Below are 27213 nucleotides of genomic sequence, written 5' to 3' on the forward strand. Positions count from 1 at the left end.
ATGAGTCGCATGTCAACACAAGCACCGAAGTCAACATTACCTTCCTTCAATTGGGCCAACTGGCGGTGAATGGAGGAAGTACAGTACATACTGACGAAACTAAAATGAGCTCTAACATGGAAATTAAGCGTTTCCGGACACATGTCCACATAACATCTTTTCTTTATTGTGTGTGAGGAATGTTTCCTGTAAATTTGGCCGTAGCTTTTTGTAACACCCTGTATATGAAGATAGTACGGTATGGATTTTGTCGATGGTTTTTGCACCAGACCATCACAATTATAGGATATTTGTAATCAGAAATTCATGATGTGAAGAGTGAACCCGCGTGCACCGGATCCTATGGAAGCCATTTCGAAAATCTGTTGATGAGGATGCGATATATCTCCGTAGTGTGTACCGGGACGCTTTGTTGTCGTCGCACGCAAACCTTCCATCTCCGAACACAAGTTCATAGAACCTTTTTTCCTCCATTTCTTGTCGGGAATCCGCTCCTGCAGTTTACATATACGTAAATGATGGGGCAGACAACATCGGAAGTTCCATGAGGCTGAGGCTGGTCTCGAGCGACTCTCTATAGGAACGTTGGAACGTGAGCGCCTGTATTGTTTATGTTACGATATTTGACCGCGTTTCCTATACCTGTACATGGCGCACTAAATGAAACGAGCTCTGAGCACTATACGACTTAACTTCTGAGGTCATCAGTCGCCTAGAACTAATTAAACCTAACTAACCTAAGGACATCACACACATCCATGCCCGAGGCAGGATTCGAACCTGCGACCGTAGCGGTCGTTCGGCTCCAGACTGCAGCGCCTAGAACCGCACGACCTCTCCGGCCGGCCAACAGAACGCATCTGAAAGTGCTAACTACATAAGTAACAAAACGAGTCCCGAATGAGGTACCAAAAACTCGAAAGTACACTGGTATGTGTTCCGAAAATTCTTCGACGAAATGAACCCAGTGTTCTTCACATCTAATAACTGTTAATCGTACGAGTATGTTCAGAACTAATTACTGGTTACTCATTATTGTACGAGTAATTTCAAAAATTTCTACGACTTGTTGCTCCAATAAAGTTCATGAGTACTGGTGTCGAATTGTGAGTAAACACTTTACACTCTGGAAATACAGTTCAGCTTAGTCATGATACTGAAGTTTCTCGGTCATTATTTTAATAATAATTCATGTTCGCGTGCATCTAGCAGTACGAGCAACAACACTCTCGATTTCTTACCAAATTCAGTACACGGCTATAAAAATACTTTCGTCAAATTCTTCAGAATATTCAAACCACAATGCAATAAAGCATTAGCAGAAACACTACCACTTACCGTATAGCGCGATTTACATGTCGACACGGCACTGTGTACTCGCTCATGCGGTTCCCGGCACTCGCTGTGTGCTCGTGTCCATGTTAATGACAATAATTCAACTCCGTAGACAATGCTTAAATCGAATCACAAGCACCGGTGTGGTATTTAACCGTTCCAAGATTCACTATGTGAATGGGAATAAGTGCAACGTATTGCATATGACTACGTAGAAGGATCCATTAGTTTTCTATTGCAGTAATGGTGATAAATTAATGGAAACAGTATAAACTGTAAAATATCTGGGAGTAACTATCCGGAGTGACCTAATCTGGTATCATTACATGAAGATAGTTTTAGGAAAAGCAAATGCTACGCTGATTGTCGCCGGAAGAGTCGTAAGGAGATGTAATTCACCCACAAAATGTTTCACCATAAGAACAATAACAACACTCAGAAGACCGACTCTCGAATACAGCTGATCTGTCTGAGACTGCTGTTTCGTGAGTTGGTTGGTTCAAAACATGGGGGGGGGGGGGGGGGGGGGGACACCAAACTACTAAGCCATCGGTCCCTCGTTCCGATTAAAACAATTCCACAAGGGTGGGAGTAAAATAATCGGCACATAGAAAACACAGCTGGAAGAAAGGAGAAAACCACAAGAATGACAGAAGGGCAACAAATACTTAAATGTGCAAAATCAGAAAAGAAAACCACAGAGAGACGCAAGAAACATGTAAAGGGGATCAAAACGAGAGAGCAGATTAGCATGGCTTGCTGACCAAGAGAATAAAAAGGAGAAGCCAGCCACTCTGCACCATAAAAGCACTAGGGTGGAGGCCACAGAGGGACAAAGGACATGCGCTACAACTTAGGTCAAATGATAAAACCCACCCTCAAGAATAAAACGTAAAACTAAAGCTGGTGTTGAGGCACTGTCGCCGAATACCGAAGATATGATGCTGGGGAAGTTAAAAGTCCGCCGCAGAGCGGCTAAAAGTGGGCAGTTCAGCGCAAGAGGTGGGCGACCGTCATTTGTGAGCCACAGCGACACCGAGGTGGGTCCTCGCGACGGAGGAGGTAACCATGTGTTAGTCACGTATGGCCAATGCAGAGCCGGCAGAGGACAACTGATTCCCTGCGAGAGGACTGTATGAAAGACTTCCACACATTCGTAGTCTCCCTAATGACATACAGTTTGTCGTGCGTACTGTTATGCCACTCCGTCTCCCAAAGCCGAAAAACTCGGCGGTGTAAGATAGAACGCAGGTCAGTTTCGGAGATGCTCATCTCCAGAAGCGGTTTCCGTGTAGCCTGTTTGGCCAGCCTGTCGGCAAGTTCGTTGCCTGAAATTCAGACGTGTCCTGGGGTCCACACAAACACCACTGAACGAACACCACTGAACGACGGGGCCGTTCGAGGGCATAGATGGACTCCTGGATGGACGCTACCAAAGGACGGCGAGGGTATCACTAGCCAATAGCTTGCAGGTTGCTCAAGAAGTCAGTACGCAGGAGAAATGACTCGCCAGGGCATGAGCGTACGTGCTCAAGAGCACGAGATATGGCCTCCAGCTCTGCAGTGAAAACACTGCAGCCATCTGGCAAGCAGTGCTGTTAAATGTGTCCTCCATGAACATGCGCAAAGCCTACGTTACCATCAGCCATCGCGCCGTCAGTATAAACCACTTCATGACCGCGGTACACGTCGAGAATCGAGAGGAAGATAGCAGAGAGCCACAGGACTAACGGAGTCCTTAGGGCCATGCGAAAGGTCCAGAAGAACCTGCGGCCTAGGTGTACACCATGGAGATGCACGTGAATGGACCTCGAGGAGAGGTGTTACAGGGAAGCAGTTCAGACAGGGCAATCGTAAGCCCTGACCTGGGCCGCCGATGCGGGAAATGAACCGAAGTGGGTGGGAAAAGGAGACAGTAATTCGGATACGCAGGAGAACTACGAACGTGTGCAACGTAACTGGCCAGCAGTTGTTTACGCCTAACCCGCAACGGAGGGACTCCCGCCTCCACAGGACACTGGTCACCAGATTCGTTCTTAGAGCTCCCGTCTCTAGGCGAACGCCACAGTGGTGCACTTAGTCGTGTACACGCAACGCTGAGGGCGCCGCCGAACCGTAAAGCAGACTCCCGTAATCAAGGGAGGATTGAACAAGGGCTCTGTAGAGCTGCAGCAGCAAGAGCCATCTGCACCCCAGTTGTGTTACTCAGGCAACGGAGGGCATTGAGGTACTGCCAGCAGTTCCGCTTAAGCTGACGAATGTGAGGAAGCCAAGTCATTCGGGCGTCGAAAACCAGTCTTAAGAATCGATATGTCTCCACCACAGTGAGTGCATCGTCATTAAGGTAACGTTCTGGTTCCGGATGAACGGTACGGCGGCGACAAAAGTGCATAACACAGGAAACTGTGGGCTAGAGCCCATGAGTGCGCCTTGTGGATGGCTCCCTGTAGGCGCCGCTCAGCAACACCAGAACTTATGGAGCGGTACGAAATGCAGAAGTCGTCTGCATACAGAGAAGGTGGACGGACGACCCTACAGTTGCTGCTAAACCATTAATGGCCACTAAAAATAGAGATACACTCAATACAGAGCCCTGCGGGACCCCATTCTCCTGGATATGGGGGGAATTATGGGAGGCACCAACTTGGACACGGAAAGAACGAAGTGACAGGAAATTATGGATAAAAATCGAGAGTGGGCCCTGGAGACCCCACTCATATAATGTAGCAAGGATATGATGTCGCCAGGTAGTGTCATACGTTTTCGTAAATCAAAACAGACGGCAACCAGGTGTTGGCGTCTGGAAAAGGCTGTTCGGATGGCAGACTCGAGGGACACAGAGAGTAGGCCATGTGACTTCAGGACCCAACCCAACTGCCGACACACCATATATTCCAGCAGATTACAAAGAACGTTGGTGAGGCGGATGGGGCGATAGCTATCCACATCAAGCGGGTTTTTACCGGGTTTAATCATCTGACTGTGGATCCGATCTGGCCCAGGAGCTGTGTCAGGGCAATGTGCAAGGGTACTGAGGAGTTCACATTCTATAAATGGGGCGTTATAGGATTCACTGCGGCGTGAAGTGAACGAGAGGACCTTCCTTTCCAGCCGACATTTGAAAGTGCGAAAGGTTGGGGGATAATTCTCTGACGCAGAGCCTCGAGCATAGTGTTCAGCAAAGTGCTCGGCAATCGCGTTTGCGTCGGTACATAACACACCATTTATGTAAACACCGGGAACACCTGTTGGAGTCTGGTACCCGAAAACACGTTTGATCTTTGCCCAGATTTAGTAAGGTGACGTATGGCACCCAATGGCCGAGACGTATCTCTCCCAACACTCCTGCTTCCGTCGTTTGATAAGTTGGCGAAAGCGGGCACAGAGCCGTTTAAAGGCTATGAGGTGCTCCAGGGAAGGGTGCCGCTTATGCCGCTGTAGAGCTCGCCGATGCTCCTTAATTGCTTCAGCGACTTACGGCGACCACCAAGGAACTGCCTTTCGCCGGTGGCACCCTAAAGAACGAGGAATCGCGTTTTCTGCCGCAGAAACAATTGTGCTAGTCACCTGCTCAAGCATCACATTGATGGTACCGTGTGGGGGAGAATGGTTCAAATGGCTCTGAGCACTATGCGACTTAACTTCTGAGGTCATCAGTCCCCTAGAACTTAGAACTACTTAAACCTAACTAACCTAAGGACATCACACACATCCATGCCCGAGGTAGGATTCGAACCTGCGACCGTAGCGGTCGCTCGGTACCAGACTGTAGCGCCTAGAACCGCACGGCCTCTCCGGCCGGCTTGTGGGGGAGATTCAACGATGACAGCAGAGGTGAAAGTTCCCAGTACGCCTTGTTTAAAGCCCATCTGGGCAGGCGTCATGTGCCTGACGCTGGGACAGGAAGATGGGGAAGTGGTCACTACCACACAGGTCGTCATGTGATCTCCAGTGGATCGATGGGAGAAGTCTTGGGCTGCAAATTCATAAATCAAGGCCGATTAACTGCCATGAGCCACACTGAAATGTGTGACGGTCCCAGTATTTTAAAGGCAGAGGTCGAACTGAGACAGTAAAGTTTCGACATCTCTGCCTCGGCCAGTAAGCACGGTGCCACTGCACAAGTAGTTATGGGTGTTAAAATCTCCCAAAAGTAGGAAAGGTTTAGGGAGTTGATCAATCAGTGCAGCTAATACATTCAGGGGTAATGCACCATCTGGAGGAAGATACACAATGCAGACAGTTATTTCCTGCGTCGTCCTTATTCTGACAGCCACAGCTTCAAGAGGGGTTTGAAGGGGCACAGTTTCACTACAGACTGAGTTTAGGTCATAAAAGCAAACTCCACCTTACATTCGATTATAGTCGCTATGGTTCCTATAACATCACTAACAGCCGCACAGGGGAGAGATCCGCATTGCTGGGAACCAGGTTTCCTGCAGGGCAATGCAGAAAGCAGGCGTATAGCTTAACAGTTGCCGTACTTCAGCCAGGCGGTGGAAAAAACGGCCGCAACTCCACTGGAGGATGACGTAATCGTGAGACTCGGAAGACTTGGAACATTCAATGAGGCAATTTACACCTCAGGGTCACCTGCTGCCTGAGCAGTCTATATCCGTTGTGTCTCAGGGTCTGGAGAGATCTAGGTCCTCAGCAGACGGCAGACTCTCCACTTCATCCTCAGACACAGAGCTTGTAGGTAGTGGTGGTGTGGGTGCCACCGCAGTGCCTTGGTTCTTGGGGGTCTTTTTTTTTTTTAGGTTTCTCTCGCTACTCCTTAGGTTTGTCCAGATGGGAGGGCTTCACTGATTCAGTGGGGACTGAGGCAAACTGTGAAACCCTAAGACCAGCTACCTGTGGTTGCTTCAGCCACTGGCAGGTGTCAGCTTGAACCTGCGAAGGGAGTGACCCAAGGGATCTCTTCCAGGCGAGAGAATCCAAAGAAGACTTACGTTTCTCTGGCTGAGAAGCAGGAACTGACATCCCCGATGGTTTGGTGGGGGAGGGGGGGTTGTTGCTCCTGAAATAGGTTGTGCAGGAGCAACAGGGAGGGAAGTGCCCCCCCACCATCAAGTGGGGGCAGCTGGAGTCTGAAGGCTCTGAGTGAAAACTGAACACGGTGAAACGGAAGATGGTAGAAACGTTGTTGTAGCGGCGGCGTATGTTGACGTCATGTGCACAGGATGTAGCCTCTCATATTTTCTTAGCCTCAGTGTAGGTCACTCAGTCCAGGGTCTTGTATTCCATTATTTTTCTTTCATTCTGGAGAATCCTGCAATCTGGCGAGCAAGGCGAATGGTGCTCTCCACAGTTTGTAACATACATGGGAGCTGGGGCACAGGGAGTATTGGGATGTGAAGGATGTCCACAACGCCGACAGGTGACGCTGGAAGTACAGCAGGAAGACATATGGCCGAACTTCCAGCACTTAAAGCACTGCATTCAGACAGGGATATATGGCTTTACGTCACAGCAGTAGACTATTACCCTGACCTTCTCGGGTAATGTGTCACCCTCAGAGGCCAAGATGAAGGCAGCAGTGGCAACCTGATTATCCCTCGGACCCCGGTGGACGCGCTGGACGAAATGGAATATTTAAGCTCTTATGGGGCGTGCTGGAAACAGAAACATCCCCCAGCTTGTCACAGGCGAGTAGTGCCCGTGCCTGGGCAGAGGATGCTGTTTTGATCAAGACTGACACTGACTGCATTTTAGACAAGTCCTCTACCTCTCCAAACGTGTCCTCTAAATGCTCCACAAAAAACTGAGTTTTCACTGACTAGTATGATTCCCCATCAACTCTCGGACATACAAGGTACTGGGGTGAATAAGCTTTGCTGCCAACCTTAGCCTGTCATTGCTCTCATGGTGTGGACAGGGAGTGGGGGTGGGGAACGATTTGGGGTCGTATTTCTTAGCATTGAAGTTAGACCTTGAACGCCTAGAGACTGCTGGTGTTTGACTACCAGCAAGAGATGATGTACTATGTCTCATGGCATGTCATCCGCCCTTATGCCCCCACTCCGAGCAGGAGCCCTCCCCACAGGCGCCACCCAGCTGCAGCCAAGGCCACCTGGCAGGATGGCCATTGCCGGGAGTGCCGATACCCCAGAGTGATGGATATCTACTCCTTCGCATACATGGGGAGTCAACAGCGCAGGCATCAGCAGGGCGATCCCTGTGTGGTCACGGGGCTACAACCAACAGAGTACATGGCGGCCCCACCACAACGGACTAGCTACAGTGCTGGATATCAGGTGCAAACAAGCTAACAAGTCCATTATCGTCGACAGTGCAGAAAGCGATACTGCACAGAGGATGGAGGAAAACGCACCCAGGCGGGTGACCTCCCTCAACAGCTGGAGAATGAACAGAAGTGCAGATCCACTTTGATGAAGGATGCGAGATGCCTCAGGGCATGATGGACTCCATGCACCATGTAAGGCACTCTTCCCCAATTGGCTCGCTCATCGGGAAAATTTTGAAAAATGTTGGTCAAACCCTACAGGGGACCATCACGTAAAGGCTGAAGCGTGTGAGACTCCTTTTAATGACCTCTTATGACAGGCAGGAATACCTCAGGCCCATTCTAACCCCTGGAACCACAGGGGGGTGTCACGTGGGATTAATAGAAGAAAGACCACACATATCGTATAGGGGACGGACCCTCTATCTGCCGGGTGGATACAATTAAAGTGCAGCTATTCACAGAGGTCGCTGATGCTATGCGGTACCCATTTACGTTGGAAAAAAAATAGTTCCAATTTTGGTCACCTGGTGCAAATCTGGCGCTGTATAGCATCCTGGCAACGTCTCTGGTGCTCATATTGAATAAATTTTGTAAATGGTGATCAATAATAAAATCAACATTATGCCTTTCTCAATTGTTAGGCCTTTTCGGCTCACAGTTCGTTCCCAGTTCATTACATACCAAAACACTTTTGTTCCTTTTTCTTCCGTCCACAGTGCCAGATTTGCACCTCTTGGCCAAAACTGGAAATAATTTTTTTTCATAGACTAAATCGATTTGGCATTAATACCATTAGAAATCTACCAAGTTTCGCTGCCACCCGATAGTTACAGCGCAATGTTGTGTGATGTCCTTAGGTTAGTTAGGTTTAAGTAGTTCTAAGTTCTAGGGGACTGATGACCATAGATGTTAAGTCCCATAGTGCTTAGAGCCATTTGAACCATTTGAATTACAGCGCACACTGGACCTATGCCAGTACCTGCACTTCAATTCTGAACACCTGTTAGTTACAGCAATACTACTATCAGTTTTGCAGCGTGTCAGCAGCACCCATGGGGAAGTGGCTGCCCCGTACAGCGAGTTCAGCCAGAAGACCTCTCCAACACCTTTCCTAGGGTCAGCCTGTTACAGGGGTGATGGCCCAGATTAGCCACATCTTTGAGGTGTTGGCTTCGAGACAAAGTCATGGCTGCTCGCCAGAGCTGCCTTCGCAGATTTCTGTAGCACTGCACGTCTCTTGACAGGGTCCCTCAGCACTGTGGCAGCGTGACTGAACGAGAGAACACCATCCTCCGCATATCGTAGCCCAACGGGCAATTCCACATGGGATGTTCAGGAGATATGTTGCTGCGAGGCATATGAGCGCACTCCGTTTTCACGGACTCACCAACGTGGCTGGTCTGGTCTTTCGGACACGACGTGCCGGTACGGAGCCGTCCTATTCTGTTATAGACAGCAGTACACTCAAGTTAGTTTGCTCTACTGCTGATGGTACTGCCTGCTGGCAATGCCGGTGAAGTTATTCAGCAGTACCAAACTCGCCTGACAAACGTTCTCGATATGGAGTAACAGTAGGAGGCCGCACGCACGTTCTCTCCTGCGGACGCCGCGGCGATGGCCGATACGACCGGAACAGGAACCGGAGCCGCCGCTTCCGCCGGCGCCAGCACCAACACCGCCGCGGGCACGCACTTCCGGCGGGGCGCGCGCATGCGCCGAGCTGCTCCGCGCTGCCGCAAGCTCCGCCCACACTCCTGTCGAGTCGTAGCACAGCGGCGCCCGTGGGAACTGGCCTTGCGTGCACCGGCGGACAGTACGTCCACGAGGGACGCTGAATACACGTGGAGTACCGCACCCCTAGGGAACAACTCTGTTACTTTTTAAGAAAATACCGGATTAAGACATCGATAGTGTGCGGGGAAGTGTGGGCGTCTGAGTTCACCAGGGAGTTACTTATTTATGTTGCAATTAATAAAATATTCAGGGCTATTATGCCGTGATCGGCTGAATTTTCCATTACAATCCAACGTTTCATCCTCATCTGCGGAAGTCATTTTACTGTCAGTAACAAGCCTAGGTGTGAATTGGACATTCACAGGAGCTATTATCCCCCTAGAAAATGTCCTTCGCAGATGGGGACGAAACGTTGGGTTTTAACGGAAAATCCATCCGACCACGGCATAACAGCCCAGAATATACTATTAATTGTGATATTTACAGCCGTGAAAGTTTACATTTTACAAAATTACATTACACGAATACAGTTATCGTATTATCTGTTAATAAGGATTCAAACTAGCTTTCGGACATGGTTACACAAGTTCAGGCCAGTTAAGTGGCTCAGTGCTTGAATCGTCTTACACTGAATAAGGCAAATCTCAAGACGGTTCTTTTGGACATTACAAGACCGACTTCCATCCCCGTACTTGTCCAGTCCGAGCCTGTGCTTCGTTTTAACCAGCTAGTCGTTAGTCGGACGTCGAATTCTATGTTTCCTTCCATTTTTTCCTCCAGAAACATTCCGACTTGAAGCTCGCTATATTGGTTGCAGATGGTCTCATAAAAATCACGGCTTTCTTGTAGAAAGATGATGGTGTCGGGCTACAATTCATTACATTAGACACAAACAATTTATCGTCATACAAACAAGTCTACTCTGTAATTTATGAGTTTCTCTTGGTATGGCTGACTGACCTCGTGCTCTGCCTTTTATTGCTAACCCGATGACACCGTATTTTGTGCGTTAAGTTATAGTTAACTTCTCACTGACAAATTGCCTGTTAGCTTCTCAATCCGGTTCTTCGGCCGACGCGTGTCTGACAATGTTTCTGAAGTCCACCACCGTCAATGGAAGGTGAATCTTTCACAGTGCCAATCAGTTGTGCTGAGGAAACTTCAGAAAACAAACGTCGGCCGAAGAATCGGAGACAGAAGCCAAAAGGCAGTTCACCAACCAGTGGCCACAGAAGCCTTAAAAATTTTGTAACTTCTCATTGTTGGGTCTCAAAGTCATGTATATTTTTGTTGAAGAACATCATACTCGCCGGTGAGTGTGGACATTATTTATATCACACTTGCAATTTCGGCCTTAATTCGATTATCAACTGGTATTGTCAAATCTAAGAAATACAGATTAGGTCCCAAATTATATATATGCAACTGTGCGAACATGCCATATACGCAGCAGCACATTCCAAGAACGGCAAAAATAATACATCACTTAATTTTGCTTCAACATATGTCAAATTTCAAAATCCTTCCATATGTAAGTTACATGGACTATTGTCAATAATACATCGTTCTCACCGAGCGAGGTGGCGCAGTGGTTAGCACACTGGACTCGCATTCGGGAGGACGACGGTTCAATCCCGTCTCCGGCCATCCTGATTTAGGTTTTCCGTGATTTCCCTAAATCGTTTCAGGCAAATGCCGGGATGGTTCCTTTGAAAGGGCACGGCCGATTTCCCTCCCAATCCTTCCCTACCCCGAGCTTGCGCTCCGTCTCTAATGACCTCGCTGTCGGCGGGACGTTAAACACTAACCACCACCACATCGTTCTCACAAACAGCAATAAACCGTGGTTCTTACACAATGTTTACATATGAAGTGCGGCAGTTGGTGCGAAAATACATTCGGAAGTTTTATTTTCGTTACTCTTCTCTGAGATGGTACATTCCAGCGACAACCATTATACATTTGTTGACAAAATACGCCTTTACATATAATGATCCAGTCATAAGGTTAAAAAAAGCTTCTTTAATACCTGTTGATAATGACCTAGACGCCGAAATTCCAATTATGAAATATATGGGTTGGATACAAAGTAGTGGCAACACTGTGATAAAGGATATACGACTTCATTGACAGGCGTGCAGCGTATAACATACTCTCATCTCCATCACCTTCCCCCACACAGATAGAAGGCGTCGTATGCCGTCAGCGCGTCCATTTCTGTCGATGTCTGGCAAGGACCGCCCTGACGCCGCGGATTATGTCTTCTCTTGTGTCGTAGCGCGTGCCACGAAGAGGTTGCTTCATTTCGGCGAACAGGTCTTAATCACACGGTGGACATTTCAGTATGTGCCACCCCCATGTAAGCACGAGCCCCTGCACGGGGATCGTCGCGTGGAATCGTGTACTGTCATGAAGAATGAAGGGATGCAGTGCCAGAAAGGACAGTCGCTCTCTTCTCAGAGCGGGACGAAAATAATGTCGCAAGAAACTGTTTGTAGTAGGCTGCAGTAACTGACTGTCCCTACAGTGTTTGAAAGCTTGAACTGGCCTCCCGCACTTGCAGACAATACACACTGCAACCGATTCCGACGCAGCCATCACCCCTCATTGCTCTACTCCAACTGACCTTCTGCTATCAGCTACAGGCAACATGCCATTTAAAACACACCCTTCATGTTACGGTACTGTTGTCACTTCTTTTTATCAAGTTCAAGTGGCTCTAAGCACTATGGGACTTACCATCTGAGGTCATAGGTCCCCTAGACTACTGAAACCTAGCTAACCTAAAGACATCACACAAATCCATACCCGAGGCAGGATTCGAACCTGCGAACGTAGCAGCAGCGCGGTTCCAGACTGAAGCGCCTAGAACAGCTCGGCCACATCGGCCCGCACTTCTTTTTATCAAACCCACGTACATAAACTCTAGAGTCAACGGCGAATATAATTAGCCGTCTTCTGCTACTGCGAAAGATTGTTGCTTGCTTTGTGTCTGGACTGCAACCAAATATTGTTTTTCGATCTTTTAAATCTCCAGCCATTCTAGAACTCTGTTGGCACCAATGCCGCCCCCCCCCCCCCCCCCCAACAGTTTCAGAGGTCGACTGGTTTCCCGCCCACGCCGAAACCAGGCCAGCTAATTGGGAATTCTTGGGTTCTGCTTGGGCGTTTCGCAGCAGTTTCTGCACGTCTAGCCTCTCAAATAGTTTTGAGATCACCAGCAGGCGATAACCTGCTCCCCTTCTGGCAATGGCTTACTGTAGGACACTCGAGGAATGAAGAGTATATAACGGCTCGAAAAAAGTACAAGTCATTCTCAAGAAATGTCATAGGATAGATGCTGATACGCTTATACGAGGGGCGTTTGAAAAGTCCGTGCAAAGTCCAAGAGATGGCACCAACGGCGCGTAACGAGGTCATGTTTAGTTAGTAGCATCTTTGGAAAGAACGCAAGTTTCAGCAATATTGGTCCATTTCTTTGTGTTTGGCATTCGTGTGAATCAAGGAAGTCGAGTGATTTTCAAAAAATGGACGAAAATGTATTTCGTGTGGTGATTAAACATTACTTTGTGAAAGGCAAAACGCCTCAGGAGACTAAAGTGAAGCTTGATAAACATTACGGTGATTCTGCACCTTCGATTAGAACAGTTTATAAGTGGTTTCAAAATTACGGAGTAGCCATATGAGAACAAGTGATGCTGAAAATTCTGGACGCCCCGTAAAGGTTACGACTCCAGAAGTCATTGATAAAATCCATTATATGGTGATGGATGACAAAAGAGTTAAGGTGCGTGATGTTGCTAGTGCTGTGGGAAGCTCGACTGAGCGGGTACATAATATTTTGCATAAACATTTAGACATGAGAAAGCTAATCGCAAGATGGGTTCCGCGATTGCTCACGCTTGACCAAAAACGGAATCGTGTGAAGTGTTGCAAGGATGGTTTGCAGCTGTTCAGGAAGAAACTGCGGGACTTTAAGCGTCGTTTCGTCACTGTGGATGAAACACGGATACATTGCTATACTCCTGAGACCAAAGAACAATCTAAACAATGGGTTACCAAGGGAGAATCTGCACCAAAAAAGTCGAAGATTATTCCTTCAGCCGGAAACGTTATGGCGACTGTCTTTCGGGATTCGCAGGGGATAATCCTCATCGATTATCTGGAAAAGGGTAAAACTATTACAGGTGCATATAATTCATCGTGGGCCGTTTGAAAACCGAGCTGCAAGAAAAATGTCGGCGACGGGACCGCAAAACAGTCCTTTTCCACCACGACAATGCACCAGCAAACACCTCACCAACTGTGGTCGCAGAATTAATGGAAAGAGGATTCCAACTCGTTTCACATCCCCCCTGTTCTCCAGACTTGGCTCCCTCGGACTATTGTTTGTCCCCCAATTTGAAGAAATGGCTGGCGGGACAAAGATTTTATTCAAACAAGGAGGAGATTGCAGCAACTAATAGCTATTTTGCAGACTTGGACAATTCCTATTATTCGGAAGAGATCAACAAATTAGAACAGCGTTGGACGAAGTGTATAAGTCTAAAAGGAGACTATGTCGAAAAATAAAAAAGGTTTACCCCAAACACGTAAGTAGTTTTTATTTTTGCACGGACTTTTCAAACGCCCCTCGTACATGTGACGTCTGTTGCAGAATTAAAGAATACGTTTCATGCTCACGTACTACGACAGTTTTAGGCAAAGAAAATCTCATTGACAAAAATCAACATAGATCCTAAAAACATTCTATCTACACTCCTGGAAATGGAAAAAAGAACACATTGACACCGGTGTGTCAGACCCACCATACTTGCTCCGGACACTGCGAGAGGGCTGTACAAGCAATGATCACACGCACGGCACAGCGGACACACCAGGAACCGCGGTGTTGGCCGTCGAATGGCGCTAGCTACGCAGCATTTGTGCACCGCCGCCGTCAGTGTCAGCCAGTTTGCCGTGGCATACGGAGCTCCATCGCAGTCTTTAACACTGGTAGCATGCCGCGACAGCGTGGACGTGAACCGTATGTGCAGTTGACGGACTTTGAGCGAGGGCGTATAGTGGGCATGCGGGAGGCCGGGTGGACGTACCGCCGAATTGCTCAACACGTGGGGCGTGAGGTCTCCACAGTACATCGATGTTGTCGCCAGTGGTCGGCGGAAGGTGCACGTGCCCGTCGACCGGGGACCGGACCGCAGCGACGCACGGATGCACGCCAAGACCGTAGGATCCTACGCAGTGCCGTAGGGGACCGCACCGCCACTTCCCAGCAAGTTAGGGACACTGTTGCTCCTGGGGTATCGGCGAGGACCATTCGCAACCGTCTCCATGAAGCTGGGCTACGGTCCCGCACACCGTTAGGCCGTCTTCCGCTCACGCCCCAACATCGTGCAGCCCGCCTCCAGTGGTGTCGCGACAGGCGTGAATGGAGGGACGAATGGAGACGTGTCGTCTTCAGCGATGAGAGTCGCTTCTGCCTTGGTGCCAATGATGGTCGTATGCGTGTTTGGCGCCGTGCGGGTGAGCGCCACAATCAGGACTGCATACGACCGAGGCACACAGGGCCAACACCCGGCATCATGGTGTGGGGAGCGATCTCCTACACTGGCCGTACACCACTGGTGATCGTCGAGGGGACACTGAATAGTGCACGGTACATCCAAACCGTCATCGAACCCATCGTTCTACCATTCCTAGACCGGCAAGGGAACTTGCTGTTCCGACAGGACAATGCACGTCCGCATGTATCCCGTGCCACCCAACGTGCTCTAGAAGGTGTAAGTCAACTACCCTGGCCAGCAAGATCTCCGGATCTGTCCCCCATTGAGCATGTTTGGGACTGGATGAAGCGTCGTCTCACGCGGTCTGCACGTCCAGCACGAACGCTGGTCCAACTGAGGCGCCAGGTGGAAATGGCATGGCAAGCCGTTCCACAGGACTACATCCAGCATCTCTACGATCGTCTCCATGGGAGAATAGCAGCCTGCATTGCTGCGAAAGGTGGATATACACTGTACTAGTGCCGACGTTGTTCATGCTCTGTTGCCTGTGTCTATGTGCCTGTGGTTCTGTCAGTGTGATCATGTGATGTATCTGACCCCAGGAATGTGTCAATAAAGTTTCCCCTTCCTGGGACAATGAATTCACGGTGTTCTTATTTCAATTTCCAGGAGTGTATTTCACCATGACACCCACAGCGCTCAGGTTGATGCCGTGTTCCCCGAGTTCAAGAAGGCATCTGATATAGTTTCCCACTATCGTTTGGTGAACAAAATACGAGCTTACCGGGTATCGGACCAGATTTGCGATTGCCGACAGGACTTATTTGCAGGTACGAGGGTATGCTGGAAAGTAATGCCTCTGAAAATTCTTGAAGTTTTTTAAACAAAGCAAACGTTTTTTACATTCTACATATTTATTCTTCATGTCTACATATTTATTTCACAACGCAGCTGGAGCTGAACACATTTCCCCCAACGAGAGGGCAGCGTGCTGGTACCGTCACTGTACAAAGGTTGACTTTGTTGACGGAGCCACGGCCTCCCTTCTGCTTGCACCGCTTCATCACTATCAAAGTGAAATTCTCGAAGGTATTCTTTAGGTTTTGGTTAGATCGGATGGGGCCAAGTCGGGACTGTATGGAGGGTGATCGATGACAGTGAATCCATGGCGCCGGACTGTTGTAGACGTCGCAGCGCTTTTGTGTTGTCTGGCACTGTCATGCCGAAGGAGACAGTGTTGCAGGTGTGGACGAAGTCTTCAAACTCCTAACTCGATTACAACACGCTGTTTCTCACTCATCGACACAAACTTAGGTTACGCACCACCTCGTTACACGCTATAATTCAGAGTCCTTTAACGGCACAGGGCTGCAAATATGTAGACATGAAGAACTAACGTTTGTTGTATTTAAAAAGCTTTCAGAGTTTTGCAAATTAAGAGACATTAATTTTCAGTATGCCCTCGTAGAATTCAACACGTCGTCGTCACGGAGCGGAACCGACAGATGTAAAGGTAATCTCGTGAGTACCGAAAGAAGTGTAGTACTAGGACCGTTACTTTTACAGTATATGTGAATGATGTGTTCGACAACGCCGAAAGTTTGATGAGACTGTTTGCAACTGATGAGGTTGTGTGTAAGAAAGTAACGACGTCGGAAGACTGTAGTGAATTGCGTGAAGACCTGAAGGCGATCGATGTTTGGGGCAGGGGCCGTCGTTTCATCCTCCTGAATCTCAATGAATATATCACATTGCGCATACAAGACACCTACAGCTGAATGTTCACTTACAAGTTTTAGGAAAAGCAGGTACCAGATAGATTTACAGGAAGGCTCTTCAGAAAATGATCCGCAAAAGAAACTGCTTACAGAACACTTGTTCAACCGATTTTTGAGTACTAAGGTTGGATAAATATTGTTATGATGACGACGAACGAGTCGCCGCCAATGTTGACTGGTGGCCAATGCTACATAGAAACATATAAATCACAGCAGGTTTGTCAGTAACGTTGATACGGTGCTGGCTGCATGGTCTAGATCTGCAAGGACTAAAATAATCAGAAGTCGTTGGCAAAAAAAATATATACAGGGTGTTACAAAAAGGTACGGCCAAACTTTCAGGAAACATTCCTCACACACAAATAAAGGAAAGATGTTACGTGGACATGTGTCCGGAAACGCTTAATTTCCATGTTAGAGCTCATTTTATTACTTCTCTTCAAATCATATTAATAATGGAATGGAAACACGGTCCCCTAGAACCTAGAACTACTTAAACCTAACTAACCTAAGGACATCACACGCATCCATGCCCGAGGCAGGATTCGAACCTGCGAACGTAGTGGTAGCGCGGTTCCAGACTGTAGCGCCTAGAACCGCTCAGCCACCCCGGCCGGCTCTTCCTGTATCAGCCCACACTCTTATTCTCTTGCTGATTCCAAGAGTGTATTTGGAATCGTTGATCAAATAAAGTGGAGTCAGTCTGAAATGACTAAAGCTGTTGATGTAGCTAAATAAACAAGTGAGTTGGAAGAAGGCCAGTGAGCAGTTTAAAGTTCCAAAAACAATTCTCGTTAGGGTGTCCAACAAGAAGCACAGTACACCTGAGGAAGCTGCAAAAACTAAACGGGCCAGACCTACACTTTTGGTTACAAGTCATGAAGAACAGCTGGTTCAATACCTCCTTGCTATGGAAGCTTCTTTCCTAATGCTTACTTGCAATGACTTTCGAAGAATGGCTGTAAAACTGGAAGAGACAAATAACACTGGACCCTTTCATAGACGAAATTGCTGGGAAAATGTGGCTACTTCTTAAACGACACAAAACCAAACTCTCAGATATAAATCCCAGAGGAATATCCTATAGCAGTGCTCTTTGTTTCAGCAAAGGAACACAGAAATTCTACAACTTTCTGGGAGGTGTTATATCTACTTTGCAGCTAGATTATGTTTTCTTCGATGTAATAACTTCTTCCAATTTTGTTTCGTGATATTCTGATTATTTGTACTTGGGATCCGATTTGGCAGCTATTTGTGGAAGTATATAAGTGTGAAGTTTTTAAAAACTTTTTCATAATAAATTTTTGTGTACTTCCTATTACAAAAATGTAAATTGTGCACAACGTTATAAATATTAAATGCCTCTAAAACATATTTTTTTAATTTTTTCTATTTGATAAATGAACTGAAATGTTTTTGCATGCAACGAACGGCGTACCAACGACCTTTGACACGCTAATACAATGCCTTTAACCACACGAACGTTGAGCAGAAGTATCAGAGATATTGTTCATGCTGGGATCTCCTAATGGCTTTTCCGTCGATACGTCGCTAACTGATATTTAACTATACGAAATGCTACCAAGGGTGATATGCTTGTGATAAATCCTCAATGCGCGAAAAACAACTTTAGTAAGAACAGGAACCTAAAGCTGCACGCGGGTGAAATATAACGCTTTCCGATTGGCCTTCCAGTTCTGACTTTTTATCGATCACTTGGTTAGAGCTGGGACGACGTGGTGGGGATAGTGCAACATTCTATGTCGTTTCCGTTCACGCGAGCACAAATCGCTGTGAGGGTGAGAGTGAGGAGGTGAGGGTGCGGGGGGTGGGGGGGAGCGGGCGAGGGGTTGGGGAGGGGAGGGGAGGGACGCACCCCTACAGCACCCCAGTGAGGTGAGTGGTGTGGCGTGCTCTATCTCACCGACGCTCACGACTCGGGTCGCCAGAGCCCGCCTCAGGTTGGCAGATTCTATCGCAAGCCTTAAGTTGCAACTCGAGCGACAGCAAGTTGCCTCGCCATCTTTTTGAATAAAAGGCTATTTAAAAGTCGAGGGGAATGAACTGACGGTTATGTAGAGAAGAACGAAAATAGCTGGCATTGGCGATAGGCAGAGGCTACAAATACAACGGCTGGCTGAAAAGTAACCTCCAATAGACTGTAAATAAAATATCTGAATACGTAAAGCAAAAAAAAAAAAAAAAAAAAACAATATTCAAATTACGTTTTCGTATTACTTCTCAACACAATCACTACAAGGATTTGAGCATTTATACAGGGTCTATCATAATTAATGGCGCAATTGCATACAGTTGACAGTACACGACACTAGAAGCACTAAAGTCTAGAAAATACGGGCTCTAAAACGTATACCTTAGGGGCTATGAGTATTTGTTCACCTTGGTTACTGTGTAACAAATTTATCCTACTGATCAGTGCTCATGGTTAGTACGGTGTGCATTTCAGAGCCCATGTTTACCAGACTTTTTTGCTTCTAGTGTCGCTTACTTACAACTGTACGCGTTCAGGACATTGATTATGACACACCCTGTACAATATCTCCGAACGGTTTGGCAAACTCACTCTGAATAGCATTCTACCGACAGATTCGAGGCAGCCTGTGGCAGCATAAAAAGTTTTTCATCGTAGGCGAAGTGCTGGGAGACAGGTAACTTCCTCATGATCATAGAGAGTTGTGACTCTCTTGGAGCCAAGTCTGGGCTCTAAGGTGGATGTTCAAAAACGTCCCATTTCTACCTGGCGGAACAGTTTTTGCGTTGCCGCGCAATACGCGGTCGAACACTGTCACATGACGCCGGCAGCCCAGTCAACGAGTCGCTTGCTCTAAACCACTATACTCAGTTGTCTTAATGTCAGACACACTGGCCTCCACGTTCCACAAAACCTAACGGCACAATCTACGCACATCATATGCGCAACATATTCGCTCCGTATAGAGCAAAAATTTCGCGGTGAATGTCAAAACATTTGCGATTTTTTGTAACTAAATGTAGCACTGCCGAGCGGGTTCCACATCGCAACGCGAAGGCGGTCTCGCTACAGCACACTTTTGACCCACTGCGAGTATCAGTGCAGGCAATACTCTGTTCCATGCTACATGAAAATAGAGTTACTTTTCGCATATCCCTTGTAAAAATACTTAATATAATTTTGTCTTAACAGTTAATAACTACCAAATTATTAAAAATCGGTTAAATAAGGCAAACTTAAAAATATCCCTCAAGAACAACAAATCTGCTGGTGAAGATGGAATCACAGCTGAACTTTTGAAACTAGGCGAGGAAAAAGTAGCACTACACCTCGGTAGAATTATTAAGGAAATTTGGAGAACCGAGAAGATCCCAGAAGATTGGAGGACGGCATTTATACATCCACTTCACAAAAAGGGTGACAGATCAGATGTGAACAATTACAGGGGGATTTTCCTTCTATCCATTCCATACAAGGTCCTTTCCAAAATATTACTAAATATGATTGAACCAGTTCTCGATGCACAAACAGGAGAATACCAAAGTGGATTTAGAAAAGGGAGGAGTTGTTCGGAGCAAATTATTAACCTTAAAAACATAATTAGAACACGTGCTGGTCAACCACATGTTGTGACGTTTATTGATTTCAGAAAGCGTATGACTTCATAGACAGATAAAGCCTCATTAGAACTCTGGAAGTATTTGGAATTGACAGAAAAACTAGAGAGACAGTAAAGCAAATACTGAGGGAGACATTGGAGAAATATACACAACAAAAACTAAAGGAAATTTCTTTTGGAGGATCAATTAAAGGCCTTAAGATACATGCACTAGCTTTTGCAGATGATATTGCTCTACTATCCACAAACGTTGCAGATGCAATTAAACAAACAGAAATTTTAGCAAAGCATGCAGCTAAACTTCGTTTACAGATATCACAAGAAAAAACAAAATTCATGTCTAACAAATGCAACGAAATCAAAGAATTGCACACAATTATTGGATGTATCGAAAGGGTCAGACACTTTAAATATTTTGGAGAAACAAGTTATTACTCTAAAATACAGTGACGAGAACAGAAGTTCCAACATGCAGCAGAAACACTCTCCCTCAAGAACAAAGGAGGAAGATTCTTGGTGGACACGCAAAAAAAAAGATATAATAATAATAATAATAATAATAATAATAATTGACAAAAATGCGTAAGGATGAGCAATGAGAAGATCTACCAATTTATTAAACCAGTAACAACGGAAATGAGAAAAAATGGTTCAAATGGGTCTGAGCACTATGGGACTTAACATCTGTGGTCATCAGTCCCCTAGAAATTAGAACTACTTAAACTTAGCTAACCTGAGGCCATCTCACACATCCATGCCCGAGGCAGGATTCGAACCTGCGACCGTAGCAGTCGCGCGGTTCCGGACTGAGCGCCTACAAACGCTCGGCCACCGCGGCCGACGGAAATGAGAAAGAGAAGGCTGATGTTCTTTGGTCATCTGGTGAGAATGGATGATGGCAGATTAACGAAGAAAATCTTCAATATAATTCAACAGAGGAAAAGACCCAACTCTGGGTTGCAAGGAATAAAGAAATGGACGCAATGAATAGGGACAAGAACACAAAGGCAATAACTGAATTCGACGTTTTTCAGGAGGCTCCAAAACTGAAGACCAAGAGGAAACTAACAGCGGAACATCTGGGAAAAAGGGCAGCAGGCAGAAGAGCAGTCCGAAAGAAGTGAATGAAAAAAGTGAACATGAAACGGAATTTGTAACGAAGTCCTTAGTTGGCCAATTCGTTTAAATAAATAAGGCTGCAGCTTTGTTGCTGATGGAAACAGAAAATAACATCCGGAGAAGATGAAAGAATACTGAAATACACGAAATAACGAGGACAGATTTCAGGCTGAAGCGTGGACAACGTTGATCAATTCATCTCCAATAAAATGACGCGGTGAAAATAATTTGCTGTGTGACAGACATTACCGCCTCCATACTCTGTATAATAAAAAAAAGAGGCGTTTACTCAGCAGCATAAAACGCTGCCAGCTGCTTCGAATGAGAAGTGTCATGCAAAAAATGGTTCAAAGGACTCTGAGCACTATGGGACTTAACATCTGAGGTCATCAGTCCCCTAGAACTTAGAACTAGTTAAACCTAACTAACCTAAGGACATCACACACATCCAGCCCGAGGTAGGATTCGAACCTGCGACCGTAGCGGTCACGCGGTTCCAGACTGAAGTGCCTAGAACCGCACGGCCACACGGACCGGCCGAAGAGTCATGCAGTATGGTTGTTGCCGTGCTGCGCTAAATGGCATCACAAAACTCATCATGTTCTTCACTAGGCATTTTTTTTTTCTCAGTGGTTCGTTGCAGCACGCCTTCATTCCTTACTCCAGCAATACATCCGATTTCCAGCATCCTGTGACACAGCATTTCATAGACTTTATAATCATTTCCTTTCTGTACCCCCTCCCCCCCCTCCCCAACCCCCTACCCACACGAACCTCGGACCCTGCCGTCGGCGAGATGGCTTGCGCGTCTCAACGATACACACAGTATTTTCTTAGGTCTCTGTTGAGAGGCCAGACAAACGTGTGGTTCCTGAAGAGTGGCAGCAGCCTTTTCAGAATGCAGGGGGAACAGTATGGATGACTGACTGACCTGGCTTTGTAATATCAACCAAAACAGTCTTGCTGTGCTGGTACTGCGAACGGCTGAAAGCAAGGGGAAAATACAGCCGTAATTCGTCCTGAGGGCATGCAGCTCTACCGTATGTTTAAATGATGATGGCGTCCTCCTGAGTAAAAAATTCCGGAGGTAAAATAGTCGCCCATTCGGATCTCCGGGCGAGGACTACTCAGGAGGACGTCGTCATCAGGAGAAAGAAAAATAGCATTCTACACATCGAAGCGTGAAATGTTAGATCCTCCCTTAATCGGGCATGGAGGTTAGAAAATTTAAAAATGGAAAATAGATAGGCTGAAGTTAGATTCACTGGAAATTCTGAAGTTCGCTGACAGGAGCAACAGGACTTCTCGTCAGTTGAATACAGGGTTCTAAATACAAGGTCACATATGGGTAATGCAGGAGTAGGTTTAATAATGAACAGGAAGATAGTAAAGAGCTTAAGGTACTATGAACGGCGTAGTGCACGCATTATCGTAGCTAAGATGGACACAAAGCCCACGCTTACCACAATAGTACAAGCTTATATGCCAAACAGCTTCGCAGATAATTAAGATATTGATGAAATGTAGGGCCTACGATGAGATAAAAGAAATTATTCAGATAGTTAAAGGAGACGAAAATTTAATTGTGATGGGGCATTGGAACTCAATAGTAGGAAAAGGAAGAAAGAGAAAAGTAGCAGGTGGATATGGCCTGGCGGAAAGGAATGAAAGAGGAAGCCGCCTAGTAGAGTTCCGCACAAAGCACAATTTAATCATCGCTAACACTTGGTTACAGAATTATAAAAGAAGGTTGTATACTAGAGGACACTTGCAGCCATGAAAGGTTTCAAATTGCTTATATAATGGTTAGACAGAGATTTAGGGACCAGATTTTAAATTTGAGGGCATTTCCAGGATCAGATGTGGATTCTGACCACAATGTACTGATTATGAAGTGTAGATTAATTTGTGAAAAGTTAGGAAATTAAGGTGATGAGACCTGGATAAGCTGAAGAGAGTTTCAGAGGGAGCACTAGGCAACAGATGACTAGAACAGGAGAAAGAAATACAGTAGAAGACGAATTGGTAGCTGCAAGAGATGAAATACTGAAGGCAGAAGAGGATCAAATAGGTAAAAAGACAAGGCCTAGTAGAAATCCTTGGATAACACAAGAGACATTAAATTTAACTGATATAAGGAGAACATTTAAAATATGTAGCAAACGAAACAGGCGAAAGGGAATACAAGCATTTAAAAAATGAGATTGACAGGAAGTGCAAAATGGCTAAGCATTGATGGCTAGAGGACAAATGTAAAGGTTTAGAAGGATATTTCACTAGGGGAAAGGCAGACACTGCCTACAGGTAAATTAAAGAGGCCTTTGGGAAAAAGAGAAACAGCTGCATAAATATCAAGAGCACAGATTGAAAACCTGTTTTAGAAAAGAAGGGAAAGCAGAAACATGGTAGGAGTATACAGAAGGACTATACAAGGGAGATGAACTTGAAGGCAATACTATAGAAAGGGAATTGGATGTAGATGAAGATGAGATGGGAGATATAATATTTTGAGAAGAATTTGACAGAGCTCTGAACGATCTAAGTCGAAACACAGCCCCGGGGGTAGAAGATATTCCGCCAGAATTACTGATAGCCTTGGGATATGCAGCCATGACAAAACTCTTCCACCTGGTGTGCAATATGTATGAGACATGCGAAATACCATCAGAATCCAAGAAAGATATAATAATTCTAACTCCAAAGAAAGGAGTTGCTGACAAGTGTGAACATTACCGAAGTATCAGTTCAAGAAGCCATGGTTGCAAAATACTAACACGAATTCTTTACAGAAGAATGGAAAACTGGCAGGAGCCGACACTGGGGAAGATCAATTTGAATTCCGGAGAAATGTAGGAACATGCGAGACAGTAAGGACCCTATGACTTATCTTAGAAAATAGTTTAAGGAAGGGCAAACCGACATTTATAGCATTTGTAGACTTAGAGAAAACTTTCGACAATGCTGACTGGAATACACTCACTGAAATTCTGAAGGCAGCAATGATAAAATATAGCGAGCGAAGCGCTATTTACAACATGTACAGAAACCAGACGGCTGTTGTAAAGAGTTGAGGGGCATGACAGGGTTCAAATGGTTTAAATGGCTCGAAGCACTATGAAACTTAACATATGAGGTCATCAGTCCCCTAGAACTTAGAACTATTTCAACCTAACCTTACCTAACCTAAGGACAGCACACACATCCATGCCCGAGGCAGGATTCGAACCTGCGACCGTAGCAGTCGCGCGGTTCCAGACTGTAGCGCCTAGAACCGCTCGGCCACACCGTAGCAGCAGCGCGGTTCCAGACAGCAGCGCCTAGAACCACTCGACCACTCCGGCCGGCCCCGATGTTATTCAATCTGTATACTCAGCAAGCAGTAAAGGGAACCAAAGAAAAATTTAGAGTAGGAATTAAAGTTGAGGGAGAAGAAATAAAATCTTTGGGGTTTGGCGATGACTCTGTAATTCTGTCAGAGACAGCAAAAAACCTGAAAGAGCAGTCGAGCGCAATGCACAGTGTCTTGAAAGGAGAACACAAAAAGAACATCACCAAAAGGAAATTAGATCAGGAAACGAGAAAGTAGTAGATGTGCTTTGCAGTTTGGGCAGCACAATAACTGATGACGGCCGAAATAGAGAGGACCAAAATGTAGCCTGGCAATGGCAAGAAACGCATTTCTGATGATGAGACATTTGTTAACATCAGATATAGATTTAAGTGTCAGTAAGTCTTTTCTAAATACACCCCTGGAAATGGAAAAAATAACACATTGACACCGGTGTGTCAGACCCACCATACTTGCTCCGGACACTGCGAGAGGGCTGTACAAGCGATGATCACACGCACGGCACAGCGGACACACCAGGAACCGCGGTGTTGGCCATCGAATGGCGCTAGCTGCGCAGCATTTGTGCACCGCCGCCGTCAGTGTCAGCCAGTTTGCCGTGGCATACGGAGCTCCATCGCAGTCTTTAACACTGGTAGCATGCCGCGACAGCGTGGACGTGAACCGTATGTGCAGTTGACGGACTTTGAGCGAGGGCGTATAGTGGGCATGCGGGAGGCCGGGTGGACGTACCGCCGAATTGCTCAACACGTGGGGCGTGAGGTCTCCACAGTACATCGATGTTGTCGCCAGTGGTCGGCGGAAGGTGCACGTGCCCGTCGACCTGGGACCGGACCGCAGCGACGCACGGATGCACGCCAAGACCGTAGGATCCTACGCAGTGCCGTAGGGGACCGCACCGCCACTTCCCAGCAAATTAGGGACACTGTTGCTCCTGGAGTATCGGCGAGGACCATTCACAACCGTCTCCATGAAGCTGGGCTACGGTCCCGCACACCGTTAGGCCGTCTTCCGCTCACGCCCCAACATCGTGCAGCCCGCCTCCAGTGGTGTCGCGACAGGCGTGAATGGAGGGACGAATGGAGACGTGTCGTCTTCAGCGATGAGAGTCGCTTCTGCCTTGGTGCCAATGATGGTCGTATGCGTGTTTGGCGCCGTGCAGGTGAGCGCCACAGTCAGGACTGCATACGACCGAGGCACACAGGGCCAATACCCGGTATCATGGTGTGGGGAGCGATCTCCTACACTGGCCGTACACCACTGGTGATCGTCGAGGGGACACTGAATAGTGCATGGTACATCCAAACCGTCATCGAACCCATCGTTCTGCCATTCCTAGACCGGCAAGGGAACTTGCTGTTCCAACAGGACAATGCACGTCCGCATGTATCCCGTGCCACCCAACGTGCTCTAGAAGGTGTAAGTCAACTACCCTGGCCAGCAAGATCTCCGGATCTGTCCCCCATTGAGCATGTTTGGGTCTGCACGTCCAGCACGAACGCTGGTCCAACTGAGGCGCCAGGTGGAAATGGCATGGCAAGCCGTTCCACAGGACTACATCCAGCATCTTTACGATCGTCTCCATGGGAGAATAGCAGCCTACATTGCTGCGAAAGGTGGATATACACTGTACTAGTGCCGACATTGTGCATGCTCTGTTGCCTGTGTCTATGTGCCTGTGGTTCTGTCAGTGTGATCATGTGATGTATCTGACCCCAGGAATGTGTCAATAAAGTTTCCCCTTCCTGGGACAATGAATTCACGGTGTTCTTATTTGAATTTCCAGAAGTGTATATACGCCAGAGTGTAGCCATGTATGGAAGTGAAACATGGACAATAAACAGTGTAGACAAGAAAAGAATAGAAGCTTTCGAAATGTGGTGCTACACAAGAATGCCGAAGATTAGAAGGCGCGATCACGTAACTAATGAGGAAGTACTGAATAGAATTGGGGAGACAACAAATTTGTGGCACCAAGAGATCACCAATTTAGTACTGGAGGCAAGCGGGGGAAGGGAGCCTCAAACACAGCTTTCCAAGGATCATTTTGGTCTCAAGTTCGACGTTTCCTAATGCTAGTAGCTGTTTCCTTTCACACAAAGCGCTATTGCCTGGTGGTTACTTTTCTTACTATGTGTTTCTTGCATGTTCCTTAACAATTCTACTGCTGCTAAAGTAAAATTCACTCATCCCTTGAAGAGTTCGCTATCGAAGTATGGTGTTAAACACCCTGGGGGGAAAAAACACCCGCACCACGGAGGAGTATCCGAATGGGATGCATGTAAGAAAGATTACATTTTCAGAAAAACTTGATTTTTAATTCAAGAGACAGAGCTTCACAAACTGAGCGTCAATAATGCGTTGGCCCTTATACAAGCAGTTAATCGGAACTCACTGACAGGGCTGCTGGATGTTCTTCTGAGGGCTATCGCGCCAAATGCTGTCCAATTGTTGCGTCAGATCGTCAATATCTCGAGCTGGTTGGAGGACCCTGCCCATAATGCTCCAAGCGTTTTTAATTGGGGGGAAATCC

The 27213-nt window shown here is 46.8% G+C and overlaps 1 protein-coding gene across 1 annotated transcript in view; it reads right to left on the reverse strand.

The window, feature by feature from the left end:
- Positions 1-27213, reverse strand: part of LOC124802503 (focal adhesion kinase 1) — a 762075-nt gene that overhangs the window by 685211 nt on the left and 49651 nt on the right. The window lies entirely within an intron of this gene.

Source organism: Schistocerca piceifrons, chromosome 6 (genome assembly GCF_021461385.2).
Source record: "Schistocerca piceifrons isolate TAMUIC-IGC-003096 chromosome 6, iqSchPice1.1, whole genome shotgun sequence".
NCBI lineage: Eukaryota > Metazoa > Arthropoda > Insecta > Orthoptera > Acrididae > Schistocerca > Schistocerca piceifrons.